Here is a 21,500-nt window from a genome sequence, read left to right on the forward strand (position 1 = left end):
AGAGGAAGCACATGGTCAACTGCAAAAACACAATCATGTGGTTCTCCTTCCTTTGCTGTAGAAATTAAAGAAGCAGGGTTAAGAGAGAGACATCTAATAATCTGTAAGGAAGGGCTATTAAATAAGGACGATTCATATTTAGATAATCGTAGCAGATAAGTATTTTTTTTTAGTTTTCAGTAAGATTGTTTTTACACATTGCTGAACTGCCACAAAAGTCTCTTCATTTCTACTAAATACATTGTCTCGGCCACCATCCTAAGGCACCGGTGGAGGGCTGCTGCTTTACAGGATCAAGGCTGTGGCTGAAATAAGCAACAGGTCTAAAACAGGGGTGGTGCAGTTGTGTAGTGGTTAATGTTGTCACCTCACAGCAAGAGGTTCTCCTGTTTGATTCTCAGGTAGGGTGCCTTCTGTGCAGAGTCTGCATGTTCCCCCTGCATTTGCGTGGGTTTTCTCCAGGTGCTCTGGTTTCCTGCTACATTCCAAAGACATGTGTTTGGGGCTTTTCTCCACCACCCTCTGCTGACAATGAGCTCTTTCCCAGTAAAGAAATGTTAATTAAATAACTAACTATCATTTCTACATTGTGCCAGTGGTCCTAATGCTACCTTATTTCTTTCACAACAGAAAAAGAAAAATCTTTTTGAATAATCAGGCAATCCAAAAGCAGGAGGGTTAGAACATAAAGTCTTGAACTTCCTCAAAGCATGAATTTAAGTATCAGATGGTGTATTAATGGTGAGGGTGTCAGTATCAGAAGATGACTCCGAATCTGATGCACCTTCAAAACTTTGTTTAGGAGGTGAATTTCATTGATAATGTTTTCTGTCAATGATTATCGGAAACTGCTTAACTACGTTTTTAAACATCCATAATGCAGTTGTTTTTTAAGGTGAGCTTTCATTGCTAAATTATTCTAATATACTGGTATGCTTTGTCCCAGATGCATGTGCTTTTGATATAACTGTCTACCCTTATATATATATTTTTTATTTAACATTTGTTAACCAGGAAAGTCTGACTTGGAACAAGCCAATTTTCAGCAGAGGCCTGAGGAGAAATGCTCCAGACACATGTCTTTGTAACGTGGGAGGAAACTGGAGTACCCAGAGGAAACCCACACAAACACAGGGAGGACATGCAGACTCCACACAGAAGGCACCTCAGCTGAGAATCAAACCAGAGAACCTATTGTTGTAAGGCAACAATGCTACCACTGCACCACTTTTGATTTGATATTCTCATTAATATTTGATCTGAATGTGAACAGTATATTGTTGTTGCCAAAATCTAATGTTATAAACTGACCCTTGGGGATGGGCAGAAATGCTGGAAGTAACTTGTGAAGTGTCTGGGGAAATTGGAAGGGGGCTTATTGAGAATTGTTGCTCCACCTGAGCTCTTGGAGAAGGAAAGCTGTCTGCTTCAAAAGAAGCAGAATGGTTATAATATTGTGGGTGGGGTGGGGGGGGGTCTGAAGGAATAAGAAGTCAGTCATCAGAAGAATTAAGTTACCTGACCACAGATGTCTTGCTGAATTATATTTTAGACTTCTAATTGAGAATTGAACCCTGTACCTTGTGTCTGTAAGGTAAACACCATAACCATTATGCCAACCTCCCACCCTTATTTTTTGATACTTCTTGCTAGTCATTAAAAGCTAACCAATAAGAAGCAGGTACTTTGTTATCTTTTTTTTTACAGATTCCTTTCCATTATTTTTAGATTATTCTTGCTAGTCATTAAAAGCTAACCAACAAAAGGCAAACACTTTGTTTTCTTTTTGTTTTAATTCATTTAAAAAAAAAAATGTTAAAATAACCTTGTCAAAAGTTTCACCCTTAGGGATCTGTGATGCACTTTAATTTTCAGTGAGCTCAGATTATTTTACCAAGTAACTACAGCTGTCTCAACCATATTTATTAAACATATGTCTTTCTGGAGTTCTAAACTATGGTTCTTTTTGTACACCCGCATTTACACCCATTGTATTTTCAATGCATTAATATCAACCACTCAAATACCAAAAGAAAATCGATTTTATGTGCAACTATGGTTAAAACTCACTCTCATGCAAATAAAAAAAATCTTTTCTTTATTGTTTCTTGCAAGTAAACACTGCTCTTGTACATTCAAGGATCCCTTGCCCTTGTTATTCATGAATAGACACCACTGTCATACAGAATATATACATCATAACCCACTCTCACACAATCTAACCTACTCTCATACAATTTTATCTGTTGAAAAAGCTTACCTGTAGAGACCTGAAATGCTGCCGAAGGCGAAATATGTTTGTGTATGGTACAACAGAAACTCACCAAACAGAAAACCTGTCAGTACTGGATCCAGAGATGATTTCTGCTGCAGAAAATCATGAACAACTCAAAAGATGTGAGACTTCAAGTCACCAAACCATTATGGTACAAAATAACTTCAACAACATAGTTCAGCTGAGAAGTTCAGTCTTGTTTACTGCAAAGAACATGCATACATAGGAGACTAAGCAATCAGGGTCTTATTGCCACAAAAAACTTCATTCTTTTATATTATTTTTACATCTAGTCAGAATATATTGTATCTATTAAACTACAGCCACTGTCCAGTTAAACCTCAACACCCTTGCATTATTTAGCTAAGAATCTGCTGACCCTTTATCTGTACTTTTCCATATTAGGTACAGTTTCATGCTGAAACTTTCTACACTGGCACTAGTCATGTTGGTAGGAAATAGATTATCAAAAATCGACCAAAACTATCAATTTTGAAGTAAAATGGATTTCAAAGTAAGATATTCACCAAACATTTCCCTTCTTTAGAGCTTTCCGTTTACAGTCCCAGCCATTAAAACAAATGTAAAATGATCTTTGAAACACACAGCATTATCTATGATTACCACCTGTCTCATTTTTCACAGGGCAGTCTTGATTTAGACACTGAGCCCTGCAAAATAATATGAAAAGTGATAAATTTTCTGATATTTCAGGAAGAAGAATATTGGATAACCTTCATCTAAATATTGTATAAAAATATGATACTATACTATATTATATTAAAATGATATAAAGCAGTATAAACTATCTCCCAGAGTTAATAAACTCCATGCAGGAATAGTGCAAGCCCTACACAGACTGAATGGTGTCCATGTCTGCAGCTCCCACTCAGCAGTGCACCTTGCATACTAATGAAGGTGGGCTACTGAGGGGGAGCCATGTACACAGTTACTGAATCAGTGCTAGGGGGTGTGTTACAGTGCTTGGAGATGTGTAGCACACCCCCTGCACTGTCAAAGTGCCATATGGCACTAAAAGATTAAAGAAAGTGTTCTCAGACACTTGCTTATAATTAACATTGTATGTCACACAGGAGGTGTGCTACAGTGTCCGTAATACACCCCCTACACTGCCAGAATGCCGTACGGCACTGAAATTAAATGAGAAAATGTGATTTTGATTATATTATTTGTTTATTTATTTTTTTTATTTGTGTGCTTGCACTGCGTGGCACTTAGCAATAAACATGTGCCAGACATCTAAAAATAGAAACCAGGTGCTTTTAATTGTTATACAAAAGGTCAAGTTTAAGCATAGCTGAGCGGGTTTGCATGGCACGGCATGTCACTCAGCAGTGCTTAAACATAACAAAAAGCTATATAGAAATGTATAGCTGAAAGCCTCACATCCAAGTTAGCAAAATGGTTAGAGTTATGGCTTCATGTGTAGTAGGTGCATGGTTTGAATATGCAGACAGGCCATTCAGCTTTTACATTGGTAAGCATTTCTGGATTTTTTACTGACATAGTTATTGATATTTGTTTACCAGGTTAGTGCAACTGGTCCAGAATCCCAGTGTCAGTGGAGATATGTGGTGAAAACCTCCAATTAGACACAAGTGTACACTACAGTACAGTCACACCCCAAGGTAATGTAATTAAAGTACATAGGGTGAGGTCATGTAAAGTAAAATGCATACACATAATAATAAAGTATCAATGAGTAATTAATTAATTAATGTCAGAACATATTTTTATTATGTAAAAATCTTGTTTGCTCTTAGCTACATTTTGCTATGCACTGCTAAGTTAAGCTAAGCTAAGCAAGCAGCACCTGTTGTAGCGGTACCTAGCAATGTGCAGCTCTGCTTAGCTGATTTGGCTAGTGCTTAGCACTCCCGGTTGAAGCACTCCTCTGCTCAGCTAAGCGGGTTTGTGCACCGCTAAGCATTGTTAAGCATTTGCCACTTTAAGCACTGCTCAACTCAGCTTAGTGGGTTTGTGCACTGCTATGCAGAACTTAGCATTTTTAAAAATGGTCCAATGGCAGCAAAGGGTGGTAAAATAGCCTTATTTAAGCTGCACAGTTGGGTATACAGACAGAACCTGCTGGAGTTTAATCACTGCAGGAGCTATGGCTGGAGTTGGAGAAGGAGAGCGCTTTTGGGTGCAGCACTGGAGCATGTTGGAGTCCAGGATCATGGTTGGGCTCCTTGTCAATGACCATGGTGACAGACTGCTGCAGGGCCAGTACCAGGGCTGTGAATACAAGTCGAAGGCTGTGACCGTCTGGCATGTGACCTCACCAATGCTACTGGAATCCCCCGCACTGGCATCATTATGATGACCTGAAGCGAAGGAAGGGAGGGGTTCTTGGCCCAGTGGATCCAAGATGCTTGGGACCAGAATGCTGCATAAGTTGGTAAGTATATCAACTGGTGATTTATCAAATTGTAGTATGAATATCTGACAGACATGTATGCATAATGGTGTGTTTCCCTTCCCACAGCTGCAGAGGAGAGGGCTCGCAACTTAGAGGCCCATGCAGGGCACCTAATGAGGATGAGCTGAGAGTGTGGTGAGTACAGATATATCTTGTAATATATAGTAATATAAATAAAAATGAGTACAGTGGTAACTGCCAGTAGGTATATTCCATTCTGACTGTATTGCAATAACAATAATGAGTAGGAATGACATGTGTATACATTATTAATACTAATGACCTGGTAATAAAGTACACTGGCATTAGTAGTAATAATGTATATACGGTATTAATACCAATGATCTGGTAATAAATTACATTGGCATTAGTAGTAATAATGTATATACAGTATTAATACTAATGATCTGGTAATAAAGTACACTGGCATTAGTAGTAATAATGTATATACAGTATTAATACAAATGAGCTGGTAATAAAGTACACTGGCATTAGTAGTAATAATGTATATACGGTATTAATACCAATGATCTGGTAATAAAGTACACTGGTATTAGTAGTGATAATGTATATACGGTATTAATACCAATGATCTGGTAATAAAGTACACTGGCATTAGTAGTAATAATGTATATACGGTATTAATACCAATGATCTGGTAATAAAGTACACTGGCATTAGTGGTGATAATGTATATACGGTATTAATACTAATGATTTGGTAATAAAGTACACTGGCATTAGTAGTGATAATGTATATAGGGTATTAATACTAATGATTTGGTAATAAAGTACTCTGGCATTAGTAGTAATAATGTATATACGGTATTAATACTAATGATCTGGTAATAAAGTACACTGGCATCAGTAGTAATAATGTATATACGGTATTAATACCAATGATCTGGTAATAAAGTACACTGGCATTAGTAGTAATAATGTATATATGGTATTAATACCAATGATCTGGTAATAAAGTACACTGGCATTAGTAGTAATAATGTATATACGGTATTAATACCAATGATCTGGTAATAAAGTACACTGGCATTAGTACTAATAATGTATATACAGTATTAATACTAATGATCTGGTAATAAAGTACACTGGCATTAGTAGTCATAATGTATATACAGTATTAATACTAATGATCTGGTAATAAAATACACTGGCATTAGTAATAAAAATGTATACATGGTATTAATACTAGTGATCTGGTAATAAAGTACACTGGCATTAACAGTAATAATGTATATATGGTATTAATACCAATGATCTGGTAATAAAGTACACTGGCATTAGTAGTAATAATGTATATACGGTATTAATACTAATGATCTGGTAATAAAGTACACTGGCATTAGTAGTAATAATGTATATATGGTATTAATACCAATGATCTGGTAATAAAGTACATTTGCATTAGTAGTAATAATGTATATATGGTATTAATACTAATGATCTGGTAATAAAGTACACTGGCATTAGTAGTAATAATGTATATATGGTATTAATACCAATGATCTGGTAATAAAGTACACTGGCATTAGTAGTAATAATGTATATATGGTATTAATACCAATGATCTGGTAATAAAGTACATTGGCATTAGTAGTAATAATGTATATACGGTATTAATACTAATGATCTGGTAATAAAGTACACTGGCATTAGTAGTAATAATGTATATACGGTATTAATACTAATGATCTGGTAATAAAGTACACTGGCATTAGTAGTGATAATGTATATATGGTATTAATACTAATGATCTGGTAATAAAGTACACTGGCATTAGTAGTGATAATGTATATACGGTATTAATACCAATGATCTGGTAATAAAGTACACTGGCATTAGTAGTGATAATGTATATACGATATTAATACCAATGATCTGGTAATAAAGTACACTGGCATTAGTAGTGATAATGTATATACGGTATTAATACCAATGATCTGGTAATAAAGTACACTGGCATTAGTAGTGATAATGTATATACGGTATTAATACCAATGATCTGGTAATAAAGTACATTGGCATTAGTAGTGATAATGTATATACGGTATTAATACCAATGATCTGGTAATAAAGTACACTGGCATTAGTGGAGATAATGTATATATGGTATTCATACTAATGATTTGGTAATAAAGTACACTGGCATTAGTAGTGATAATGTATATAGGGTATTAATACTAATGATTTGGTAATAAAGTACACTGGCATTAGTAGTAATAATGTATATACGGTATTAATACTAATGATCTGGTAATAAAGTACACTGGCATCAGTAGTAATAATGTATATACGGTATTAATACCAATGATCTGGTAATAAAGTACACTGGCATTAGTAGTAATAATGTATATACGGTATTAATACCAATGATCTGGTAATAAAGTACACTGGCATTAGTAATAAAAATGTATACACGGTATTAATACTAGTGATCTGGTAATAAAGTACACTGGCATTAACAGTAATAATGTATATATGGTATTAATACCAATGATCTGGTAATAAAGTACACTGGCATTCTAAATGTGAAGGGCTTAAATGACATCCATTCATGATCTACAGGAAATACAGTACAACTGCAGTCAGAAATGTAAAGGAAATAAAGTTTTAGTATTGCATAGGTTCTGTAATAGCACACCTTCAATGCATGCATTATTTAATCTGGAGTACAATAAGGTTTGTCAAATGTATGCCAATGACTGCATCATGTCACTCTCAATAAAGCTGTCTTCTGCCAACTGTGTGTATTCTGTTCTGTTACTGAAATCTAATTTTACAGTTGTTGTAAAGCAAATATAGGTATAACACCATGAAGTGACTGAAGTTTGGCTACAAAAGAACTGTTATGCTAAAGTGTAGATGTGGAGCTGTACTAAAAGATAGAATGCAGTCTGATATATGTTATGCAGTGACATGTGAACCTTGAATATCAATGCGTAAGGTATTATAATGTGTTTCCATCAGGATTGTCTGATGTTAACCTTTGCATTTCAGCTATATGCATTCCTGAAAGTAGGTATGCTGATGCAGGCAAGCATGACATAGTAGTGCCTGCAGACTGCAAATATACCATCTGAAAATGTATATGGGTTAGGTAGGCATCCCAGAACCCTGATATGGACTGTACAGATCACACATATTCCCATCCACTTGGGGTTAATTGCCTACACCTGCATTCCAAGTATTAAAACACACTTCACCTACTATCTCTGTCATGCTTGAATCTCATGCATGTATGTTCAGCTGTCACTGCAGTCTCCTGTGACACTCTACCAATATTACCAGGTCAGACTTTGTCAGCAGGTGAGCTCTAGGCACATATCAGTCAACCAACACACAGCAGTGGCCCAGTACCTCAGTCTGATAAGCAATACATATGTTGTTATTTTTCCACACATAGACCACAGTTTGAATCCAGGGACTTGTAGTAACATGTATTTATAGTAACAGACAAGTAGTACTGACTATTAATAGAAACAGTCACTACTGCTAACAGATATTTCTACATAGGACTTACAGGTAAGGAAATGTCTGTAGTAGCTGTATGAAGGGTATACTAATGTCTACCATGCCTACGAATGACAGCAGGATAAGTATATAGTCCATGCACTGTGCACGATACATGTGTCTCAAGTGTCACGCTGTCACAGATAGTGATCACTGTTGCCAATAACCTTGGACACAGATATAAATCCAGTAGAAGTATGCATTAGCACAGTCACACAATATCAGTGCATGGTACACCTTGTTAGTCATATATGTTACCCTAATCAAGAAAAACACGGTCCAGGCGAAAACAAGGATGGCTGTCAACTTATTTATTCAAATGTCACAAGCGCTTTCATGCTGACTCAAATGCAGGGCTTGACCCAGCATTTGAGTCAGGGTGAAAGCGCTTGTGACATTTGAATAAATAAGTTGACAGCCATCCTTGTTTTCCACTGGACCGTTTTTCTTGATTGTGGTGTTTTAGTAATGGTCTTCTGCTTGTTTATTACTTATATATGTTACCCTGACATGAACGAGTCCCCTGTAGATATGTACCTATAGTTCTTACAGCTTGGCCCATACCATGCCATGTCAACAGCTTGAAAGGTATGCATGTGCTACAGAAGCTATAGGGCACAGGTAGATGTAAAGTAATGGCAGACCTGTAGAGTATGCAGCAGTACTGTTGTAAAAAAATAAACCTATACAGTTGTTAATGGAATATTTTTCTCTCCCCCCACCCCTTATCTACATCACAAATTATTGTTATACTATGGATATGGTTTCATTTCCACATATGTTGCACTCAAAACCTAATGTTGGGCTTTGTGTTGTATTATTGGTTATATATTTCAATGGTTGCATACTAACATACCTTGTTGGAATTCCACTGTTGTTGGCCTTTGGCCACAACTGTTACTGGAATGCTGTTAAAATAATGACTGTTATTCCTTTTATGCACATGTTCCATATGCTATGCAATTCTATTGTTCTGGGTTAATTGTAACACCAATGCATGCTGTTATAACTAACACTGAAATGTTTTGTTCATGACTAACCAATACACCTTGACAAACCTCAACACCATAGCACAATTGGCTAGGCCAGTTCTGGCTGATCCACCAATCCCACCTCATCTGGCCATGGCACCAGGTCCCAGCACATCTGGGACCCAACCTGGAGCTGCTCCTTCTGCTGGTCCTGCACCACCCTCAGGTGGAACTACCTCAGGGGATGGGGCCTGTCCTCCCCCCAGGTGAGAGTGCAGACAGGCGACTGTCACCCAAAATTAGCTTTCAAGTATGGTGCGCAAGGTCATCCAATGTGACTTGGATGATAGACTGCACCAGATCGAGGGCAGACTGTTGCACATCGAGGGACAGGCTAGCCCTAGTGCCCAGCCCCCAGCACAGCCACCTTTGGGGCCATGAAGGAGCAGTGGTAACTGCCCATGGGTGGGGATCTCAGTCCCACTGTTGCCATCTGGGGGCACTTGGTCCTGCGATTCCCAACCAACCTCCCCGTCCAAGGTGTCACCCCCCTCATGTGTCATACACTGCCCCTGTCTGCTGTCTTGTCTGCAAAAACAACCTCTCCTACCCAACTTACCTCCCCAAACGTACCTAAAACCCATGCCCAACATCCCACTCTCACCAAAAAAAAAGGGCATCTTTTCCCCCCAAAATTTTGTCCCATACATAGCTTTCCATTTTACCCCCCGACGTATACTGCCATGACTCAATTATCCCATCAATTAAACAACAAAGTTATGTCACCCACACCCCTCCCTGTGGGGTGTGAGGCTACACATTCAAAATTGCCCACATCATGCACAGCTGTTGCTGTGCAAGAAATGGAGAGCTGTGGACTTTTCCTACATCTGTCCAACACATCCCTAGCTGCTTTTCATATAATTTTTTTCCTGCTGCTTGCCCCCATTTCACCACTTTCCTATTACCCCTTTTTTTCTTTTCTTTTTTTAAAAATAATGTGGGTTTAAGTGGGGATAAGCACCACTTGGTATTGCGGCACATTGTGAAAACCTGCATAAATCTACTTTAATCACCTTATCTGATTCAGACTCTGTTCTGCCAAGCAACACAATAATCTGTCCTACCAAGGCTTGAAACCAGGACCCTGTGTGTCTCTCTGCTATAAGGGGGGTGGTGGTCTTCTCACTTTGTTATCTGATATTTAATAGCCTAGAAGGCCTCCTCTGTACTTTAAGTGCTAGCCACAAAGTTTGAGAAATCATTTTATGCTCAACTTCTGAGAGACTTGCTTGGCTACAATCACCTGCATTAGAAGCTGAAGTTAAGTGAAACTCGCAGTAGTGTATTTTAGTCTTCTGTTAAGTACAAGCTTGCAGTTTTAAAAGTACTGTATTTCATTTTTTCTGTTACCTAACAGTGTGTTTCATTGAATAGTGTGCTGTGTGTGTCTCTCTGCAGTTAGTTCCCCTCCCACCCTCTCTGTTCTTGTGTTGGTATTAGTGTTGGTGGCTGTGGAATTGCCAGCCCCTCCTGTAAGTCTGTATTGGGTCCATCTCATTTGCTTACTTAACCGAGTACAGTGAGATCATATTCTGACTCTAGTGTTCACTCTACTTAATACAGAGAGAAGATATGAGAAGGCCAACCCACTTAGGTTCATCCTTCCTCTGTCCTTGCACTTTACAAAAAAATAATTTTGCACTTTATTCATACTTGCATCACACCACCAGTCTCACACAGACCCATTAAACCAGCACCAGCAAAAAACACACATAAATACATGAAAACATACTCGGAGGCTCTAAATAAAAATTTGCAAAAGCAACAGAGACCTCCAAAACAAGCATCCAAGCAACCTCCACACCCCATCACAAACCATGAAACACATACTTCACAAAACCAGTGTGCCATGCAATCACAGCCCTTAAGGCAAAATAACATACCCAACATACTAGTAATAGGTGACTCTATAGTCAGGCACACTGACGTCCCACTCACTAGGCTGAATAAGGAAAAGGTTACTGTTAGCTGCCTGCCAGGTGCCAGGGTCCGCCACATAACACAAGCACTCAGGTTACTCCAGAATAAGTACAAATATGACTCTGTCATTGTCCCTGTTGGTGTGAATGACCTGAGCCATACCTCCTTGGACTACATGAAAAGAGACATGGACGAGCTCTCTGATGATGTAGCCCAGGCCGGTATGACCCTGACCCTGAGTAAGATCCTGCCCTCATCAAGAATTATATCATGGTATAAAGAAAAACATTCTCAATTTCAACAATTGGCTAAGTTTCTGGTGTCATTAAAAGGGGATCCAGTATCTGTTCACCTAGAATGACATGCTCGACAAGCCACGCTGCTTTGCTAGAGATGGCTTGCACCTGTCACCCTTAGGCTTTTGAATACTGGCCTAGGCTCTTGCCACCCCCATAGTGCCTTTTTTAGGCAAGGCTCAAAAGACAAATCCACTGCCGTAAATAGCACAAGTAATAAAAAACTGAGGGTAATGCTATTCAATGCCAGAAGTCTAAACCTCAAAATGCACACACTTGAGGCAATCCTCAATATGGAGAAAATTGATATATGTGCAGTAACAGAAACCTGGTTTAAGGCTCCAGAAAGCACCCTAGCACTGCCAGGCTAAAACTCATACCATACATTTCGGCCACAGAACCCGAACCGAAATACAAAAGGCGGGGGTGTATTCATATTCATCAAGGATACCCACACATCCAGGTTTGTGGCACAGCACGATGCTTCAGAGATCATCCACGTGCAACTAACAATGGGCAAAACTGCAATTCAAATTGTAGCTTGCTACAAATCACCCACCATGTCCCAGGACCCCCATTCCGCATTTCTGGAAACACTGGGAAACATAAAGTCCTACCAAACACCCTAATATTGGGTGATTTCAATTAACCAAACATTAACTGGGAGAACTACTCAAGTACTAACTCCCTTGCCCAACATTTCCTAGAATTTATAAACTCAAATGCCCTGGTTCAACTGGTCAACACTCCCACCAGAAGTGACAACATATTGGACCCAGTCATCACCAACATGGGCGACTGGTGTTCCACACCAGAGGTCAACCCCTCACTGGTTAGATCTGACCATAAACAAATCACTTTGGATATCCACATTCCGCCCCACCCCTGGACATGGAAACCACCGTGAAATACTTTTCAAAAGCAAACTTCACATTACTTAAGACTTGAGGTGGAAAGTTTCAAAGCCCCCATGCTAAAGGATAATGTTGTCCAAGCTGCAAAATCCTTTACTAATGCATTCTACGGGCACCTACAAGAATGCATGGATCGTGCTATCCCAAGCAAAACCAAGACTCACTCCTCCAAGAAAAGGAAACCAGTCTGGTGGACTCCTGCCATAAACAAGCTATACAATAGATGGAGGAAATAGTACAGAAAAGAGTAAAATCCCAAGAAGGGAAGACATCCCTGATCAGTATCAGCAAGAAACTACGATCCCTCATAAAATCATCCAATGCGAGTTTCAAAAGAAAAATTGCCAAGGACTCCAAAGATAACCACAAGAAATTCTTTAGCTATGTCAAGAATCTAAGTGGCAATGCTCAGATCTGCTTGGAGTTAGTGCAGAATGGCACAAAATACACTAAACCGACCGATATCACCAACATCCTGGCAGACAGTTTCAGCGCAAACGTCACCCCCCTCTCACCTCCAAAAGGACCCATAGCCATATCAGAAGAATGTAGAGTCCCTGAAATCACAGACACTCAGGTTAAAACAGCCATCTCCAAAGCCAAAAACACAGCATCAATGGGACTGGATGGTGTCCCAGGTTGCGTGCTCCCTGAGCTCAAAGATGAACTAACCCCTCACCTAAACACACTGTTCAAACTCAGCCTCTCCACAGCCTATGTACCCATAGAGTGGCGCACAGCAATGGTTATTCCACTCCACAAAGGTGGAGCCACAACAGACCCTGGGAACTATCATGCTATAAGCCTGACTATCTTGGTCTGCAAGTCTATGGAGCACATCATCATGGAACTCATTAACAGAGACATTGTGAACCTCCAAACACTGGAGCCTACCAGTTTGGCTTTTTTAAGGGCAGATCATGCCTCCTAAACCTGGTGGACTTTTTTGAGACAGTTACCAAGGCTATAGATGAGGGAAAGGTGGTACATACAGCCTACCTAGACCTCGCAAAGGCCTTCAACACCATTCCCCACTCTGGTATTATAGACAAGCTCACCAGCCTGAACATAAACCCCTATGTCACAAGATGGGTTGCCAACTGGCTCATGGACAGGACCCATATGGTGAGAGTTGCGGGAGCTAGGTCCGACTCTAAACCGGTTACAAGTGGCGTTCCCCAGGGCTCAGTCCTAGGACCCCTCCTGTTCAGCATATACTTCTTAGAGGTACAGGCAAGCACAGGAGGACTATGGCTGACCAAGTTCACAGATGACTGCAAACTAGGGGCTATAATTGACTCTCCGGCTGACACAGACATCCACCAAAAGGGTCTCACTGAGACGGATACCTGGTGTCAAAATCATGGCCTCAAGCTAAATGCCAAAAAGTACATAGTCATCCCCTTTGAAGAAAACAAAGTACCCACAAACCACCACATAGGTGGTAGTCCCCTAAATATGGAAGACGTAATAAGGGATCTTGGGACCCAAGTAGATAGTAATCTCTCCTTTGATAATCATATTGCCAAAGTGGTTAGAAAATCCTTCTACGTGGCCCACCTAATCACAAAAGGGTTCGCATCCAGATCAAAAGAGGTCATTGTGCCCCTCTACTCATCACTCATCAGACCCATCATAGAGTACAATGCCCCATTTGGGATGTACCTTACAAGACACCTGGAACAGCTGGAAAGACCACAGAAGTACCTCACCAAGAGGATCACTGGCCTCAAACAGATGCCCTATGCAGCTCAACTGAAGAAACTCCAGCTGTACTCAGTTGCATACCACCTACTCAGAGGTGATCTCTGCCTGACATACAAGGCCATGTCCAACCCAGAATTGATGGACATGCTCCACCTAAAGAAAACCTTATCCCCTCGAGCCACATGCTCTATGTATCTAAACCTCACCACAACAATAAATAGGACGTGCTGGAGGGATAGATTCCTGTACCAGAGACTTCCTATGCTTTGGAACAAAATTACAATCTACATTAGGCAGAGCTCCTCACAAACACTCTTTAAAAGAAACCTTGATGAGTGGATGGGAAACAGAAAGTTTAACCCGGGGATCACTTCAGTGGCTCTGCTGGACAGAGGCACAGGGAACTAATCTAAGGGGGTGGCAAAAGCCAACACATTCTGGCTAAGCTTATAAATGCCTTTGGGCAGATAGCCTACTACCTACGAACCTATGACCCTCTGAACTACAGTCAGAGCAACACACCACTAGGTCAACTCAGCCCTGGGGAGTTGCTACTGCTTTTGTAAATATATTATGCAGTACAGTCATGTAACATTAGGAAAAAAGAGACCACTGCCAAGTATTGAACCAAGGACCATCTGAGCTACAGTCAGAGCAACACACAAGTAGGCCAACTCAGCTCTGTGGAGTTGTTACTGCTTCTGTACATATATCATGCAGTACCTGCTCACAGTGACTAAGCTAACAAAAGAAATAAAACAATTGTGATCTGAACCTCTGAATATTCACTGTGTGGCTGCTTTAGAGTAGAAAACACCTTCAAAGCTCACTGTACACAAGCTACAGGATTCACTCTACCTATACCACTACAAGCCAATTAGTATTTGCCAACTAATTAATATGTGATGTGGATATCCCACCTCTGCCAAACAATTCTGAGGATATCCCAATCACTGCCACCAATTAATATGTGAGCTGGATATCCCAACCACTGCCACCAATTAATATGTGAGATGGATATCCCAACCACTGCCACCAATTAATATGTGATGTCTGTGCCCTGGCCCAGCAATCAAAGAACCTCAATCCTAACCACCAACACCAGAGAGGGCATCTCATATATGAGGAAAGGATAACAAATACACACAGTAAAGTGCAATTTCCCTTAAGAGCACACAGAGATCACAGTCAGTCCGGGGCTGGTTGCTCCCTTTCTCCCCAGGTCTCCAATAAGACTCCCCACTGGCACAGCTATAGGGTCCAGATCTCAGCCTAGCAGAGCAAGCTAAAATCTTCAGCACCCTCTCTGTCCAACCAGTGCTTCGTGTCCCTGCCCAAGTAGCTGACACATACACACACTTTGAGATAAGAGTTTACACAACCACATAGACACTTCTGGGGAAGGCTGGCACAGGTTCTCCAGCTGTGCCCCTTTTATCCAGACTATATGGTAGTACCACTTGCCACCACCCAGCTAATATTTATCAGCTACTCAAAGGCCCTTAAAAGGGTGTCTAATTATTACTGTGCAGTATTATTATCCATTTGGTAGATGTGACTAAACAGTCAAAGCTTATTTGGAGTGACCTGGACAGTAAACTCTATAAATATGTAATGTACTCTAGAGTTTAAATTATCTCTACACAGACCAGCCACAGTTAAAAGGTTTTACATTTTTAAATAATAAATAATTAAAACCACAAGACAATACTTTCTACCATGCAGTCAGTGCTAGTCAAGCATTCAGAAATCACACAGAAATAAATCAGTAGTACAGTTCTGACATCACAGAAAAACACTTAGTCTAATATTTTCTAGTTCCTAGCTACTTCTAGGAGAAAACACATTTCTAACATAATACTTACATAAAGCGAGCATAAGGCAGTGCTGAGTTGGATGTCCAGACAAGAATGCTTAATAATCTCTGGTTCTCACTGTTTAAATTGAAACTGCAGTTCTGATAAAACATTACATCATTTCACACTTTCCTGGTGTTCCCAGGCTGACAGAAACTGCATTTACATTATTTTACACTTAGAACAATAAAGGACATTCCACATGTAAATTCTACTAATTATTCCTTAAGTTAAAACAATAGGCAGGATGCTTACTCCAGACTCTTCGGCTCCAAATTCTAACTTCAAAGGAACAGACATAAAATAATTTTAATTTCAAAGGACCAACAAGAAATGCTTGACTTAGCTTTCTTTACAGCAGAGGGCAATGTTGCCACATTGTTTTAAGTTCAACATTTCACAATATTTACATATGATAGAATTATCTACACAATTCTATCTGGCTAGGCTGGCAGCCTTCACCCATCTCTACCAGTCTTCACAAACAGTGACACTACTTCTACATATAATGTGATGAATGACAGCATACTTCGGCCTGTGATGCAGACAGCGAACCAGTACACAGCCAAAGACATGTTGATGGATTGCCAGGAGGCCTATGATATAGGGTACAGCTGACAACTGCACAGGCTGTTGCAGAATGTCCACAGTTGTGTCACCTATGTATAGCATGGTTGTCATCAAAGCTATTCTGTGTGCTGATGTACTGGCAAGGCAGTGCAGATTGATTTTACAGTGGTATGCATGCACATATATCTTGCAACTACACCTCCCATAATAATTACTTGGTAGCTCTATCTGCAACATTCCTAGCATGTCTGACATCTGGACACCTACAGTTCAGGCCCACAGTCCAGTCTGTTGCACGACAACTACATGCTTGGCAAATACAACCTAGAGATAACTGAGCACTGCAATGTCCAGCAGACCAGGCTGCTGCTACCACAGTCACTGCCACCCACAGTAGCATGTCAAGGGCCTGGAGGGTGGGACACATGTCAGAAATATCAATACGTGTCCTAAACCTCCCCTACCACTCTCTGTCTGGAACTACTATTTAACATATGTACCAGAGGCACATGCCTCACTTGGACTGTAATGGGTACCCTCACACTGGCCATGCTGTGACATAAGAGGTGACACTGCTCCCTCACTGACATATACAGCTTGTTGTCCCCCAATGTCTTCACAATCCCCAGTATGACTCCTGGCCAGAATGCAGCAGCTGTGGCCTGCCACACATGCAGCTGTATGTTCAGCTACCTGCTACAGACCTACCATACCTCCCAAACACCTGCAACAGGGCATCCACACAACACCCGTACATAAAGGGTTGGAGGGGAATGTTCAGGTGACAGGGGCATGTATCACAGTCTCCCCCTACAAACATACACAGCTGATACACCAGCATCAACTGCAGCAGCATGCACATTCAGATAAAAAGGATGTATGACACTCACATCTGCCTGTCTCCTTACTGAGCCCAACACACATTGTTAAACAGTAACCTGCCACAGAATCAGAAACTCTGTTAAAAATGGCCAAACATAACATGGAAAATTGTGGACATAACACATCACTCTAAACAGTGAATAGTATTTCTACATACCCTCTGTGATGCTGTAGCTCCCACACCTCAATAATGTCCTCCTTACAGGCCAGGAAAAGGACCAAGGCCTACATGAAGGCCTTAATTATAGAACTGTGTTCCCATGCCATTGACTAATGGCAATGCAACCCAGCTGTTCTGGATACAATTAGAAAGTGGGAGTCATAGACTGGTGCACAGACAATCACCTGTTTATGAGCATTACCTCCGAAAGGCAAGCTGTTGCCTATGGTAAACAGGTCTGGCACTTTTTTCATGAAGACAGACTGCAATTCTCTAGCAGACTACAACTGGATTTCTTTTCACAAAGGAGTACAGCAATATACCAGGTATGTCATAAAATTAAGCATGTAATGGAATGCAGATGGGGGATGCAGTCATGGGAAATAGGAATTTAAACAGTAGGCCTCAACAACATTTCCTGGACTGACATGTTGCTGTTAGTCTGCTGTCCAGCACCTATGGCCATCCCTTATGGCTCTGTCTGCAGAGACATAGATCACAGCTTTGGCCCCTGAGTCACCCCAGCAGTGGTCAGCTCACATATGACTTCTACCGGATTGTCTGTTGTACAATACTGACAGTGCATACTGGTGGATACAGCTGTCATATCACATCATGTACTGTCAGTGAACCCCTCTCAGTCTGTGAATGTCATACAGGCTTAGTTCAAAGATTGCCTAGCTGTCCCCGACCATTCCTGATGTACTCTGGCTAGGTCACTGTTTACTTCACACCTGCATCTGATTGCCTGACACCTATGGCTAGCATACCTGGTGAGCCCCTGCAGCAGGACAGCAGGTTATAGGTACTAGTAGTGGGGGGACACTGTCTCTGGCTCAGCAGTGCATACATATTGAGCATACCATGTAAGGGAATGTATACAGTACCAGATAATCATGTACCATTACTGTGTTCCCAGGGGTCTGCCATGTCATAGACACATTTCCCAAATGCTGGGGACAGCCATCACATATTGTCTAACTGGTGTCAGGAAATCCATATTTGTCTGGCAGGGGGTCTACATCTATCAAGCACATTTGGGTACTGCAGATGTTAGACACCTACGAGGTGGACACCCTACATCACATATGCACTGCTCACAGTCATTGTGTAGCACAGATGTTGATGGAATGTCTACATGCACTTGTAGTACCACTCATGTATTTGTCAGATGTAGGCTGGATGACATGGTACTATAACGTTGCCCATAGGGACACCCAACAGTAGATGGCAGTGATGGGTGTGGACACATAACAACACAGTCTATCACAGCACTCAGACCATATCTGGTATTCCTGGTACCATATGAGGTTACTAGGCTATGGGCCCTGAGCAGCCATATGCCTAGGCCAGATGTTAGCCCATGTGTATGCAAGGCAGCACCTGATGCCCCAGTCCAACAGGGACACAGGTGGTATCCCAAAAATGTATGTGCAGTTAACCATCCAGTTATCCAGGTTATGCCCGCAAAGGTGTAAATAGCTACCCTGACTGAGGTGGACAGGGTGCCCATTCCACCATAGGGGAATGTGTGGGACACACATCGGAGCTGCCAACATGCCCAGTTCATGTCACATGCCAGGTTGAGGGCGTGTGTGTGTGTGTGTGTGTGTGTGTGTGTGTGTGTGTGTGTGTGTGTGTGTGTGTGTGTTTGTGTGTGCTTGTTAACAGAGTGGAGCATGAATTGCACTTGTGCAGCAGTCTCAGCAATGTGGAGTCGGTGACTGCATGGCATGCCACACTGAGGTCACTCCTGAGGAGTATGTATGAAACCGAGTAGAGGGTTGGCCTTACAGCCTATATGTAGATGTTTGATGCCCTGGTATTCCCTGGTGGGGAACGTCCGTGATGTCCCCAGATGCTGCATGTGCTGTGTGATGTGAATGATGAACAAAGAATTATGCACATTAACGGCCCTCACTAGGGGGAGTACAGGGATGTTTATACTCCATGTCCTGTGGTGACATACCCTTATGTATGACATTGGCCATGTAGAAGGTTTGCCTTACAATGGAAGCAACATTGTGTTGAAATATCATGTTGCCAAAGACCTGTGTCCACAGCATCCTCACGACTGATTGCATGCCTAGGATGTTGTTAGTACTGTGATAATATGTGGGGATGTCACTCTCCCCAAAGGGGTTGACACTGCATGTCCTGGTATGTGGCCTGAGGCCATGTGTCAGTCAACAATCATGTATCTGTGTGAGACCCTCCTAGGCAGATGTCCACATCACTAGGGAGTCAGGTTATGGCACACAAAATGCAGTCATCCGCAGACATGGTTGGACATAGGCTAATGACTGTTACATGCACCTCGGAAGAGTACATCACACATAACAGAGGCCCAGATTCAGAACAACAGGTTACACACCTAGTTATGAGTCAACTGCTTGAGGTGGGTTCCCCTATGTGGAATAGGTGTAGTGTCAGCGCACCGATGTGCTACCCCTGTGGTAACATATGGTGTGATGCATACTTGGGAGTGTTATATCTATAATGGCCACATGGGTTATACTGTCACTATGTTTGTCCAGGTAAAGATAGGTAGTTTGCGCTGTTACCCCCATCCATGGCTTTGGTGACTGTGTCATAGAGGTCAACCAAGTGGAACAGACATGAACCCTTCTTTGACAAAGCCTAAGTGTGCGTGATGGGGTGTGTACAGGTCACCAATGTCCTTGTTAATGGGGTTCACTATAAACTGTGCTATGGTCTTGCAGAACAGCCTAGTTAGGCTGCTGGGTCTATCATGTGACTGAGTGGGGGACGCTGCACCTTAGACTAAAGAGGTGACAGTGGTCATCCATCAGACAGCTGAGACAAAGATGGTAATCAGTCCTCCTTTGAATACGGTTCCTTATGGTGTTGCAAGGTTATGCTTGTGATCATGTAGGATGCATACTGTGATGGGATAGGCTCCCATAGCAGATGTATACAATGACTTTCACATGACAGTGGTGACCTGTTCCCTACATATAGGAGATGGGGGAGGTGCTGTAGATATCCTGATGGGGAAGACAGGGAGTAAAGCATACACTGACTCTGTCAGGCATCAAGTATGCTATAACAACAGCACTGGTATAGCTGGTGTCCTTGAGCACCACAAGTGAGCAGCTGCAGGTGCTTCTTGTGCTGTTGCAGACATATTTGCAGTAAGGGAGATGACTGTCTGTAGTGGATGTAGACCATATAAGCTCTGTGTTTGTTGTGCGGGTTTGCAGGACTGATCCCATTCTCATGTACACACTAAGGAGACATTGCTCCAAAATGGGCACCTGTCCCTACTTTGTTTCGGACAGCAGTATGTCATCCCTGTTATGGACAGTATGTATTGCAGATGTCCACCAGACAGGTGTACATATACTAGCAGAGGATGATGCAGGTCTGTCTGGTATACCTACATCTATACAAATGCACATATAGTGCTTGTTTGTATGTGTGGATATTGGTGCCAGTCCTTAATGACAGGGTTGGGGCTGTGAGGCTGTGTATACCCCCCAGGAGGATGCATTCCATGTTGAGGTGTATGTATGGCTGACCCTAGCTAGATGGGTGTTATGGGAGATGGCAACTGCAAACGTGACTGCATGATGGTTGCTTTGCCATGGAGGATGACACTGTAGGGATAGGTTCATAGGTTCATAGGTAGGTACTAGGCTATCAGCCCTGGGGCCTATACAAGCCCAGCCAAAAAGGTACCCTGGCTTTTGCCACCCGGTAACCCATGTTGTGTAATGTCAACTGCAATACACCGTTACCTCATGTGGGGCACCTCTGGCCACACCAAGGTGTTTGTACTTTCACTCTTGATGGCTCTCTGGTCATTTTTGTGCTGGCATGAGTATGTCTTAACAACATATGTTAAGATCTTTCAACTGACCCAAGATCAGGGTACAGACCTGACTTCTTATAC

Source organism: Protopterus annectens, chromosome 5.part1, assembly GCF_019279795.1.
Source record: "Protopterus annectens isolate FY-2018-M chromosome 5.part1, PAN1.0, whole genome shotgun sequence".
Taxonomy (NCBI): domain Eukaryota; kingdom Metazoa; phylum Chordata; order Ceratodontiformes; family Protopteridae; genus Protopterus; species Protopterus annectens.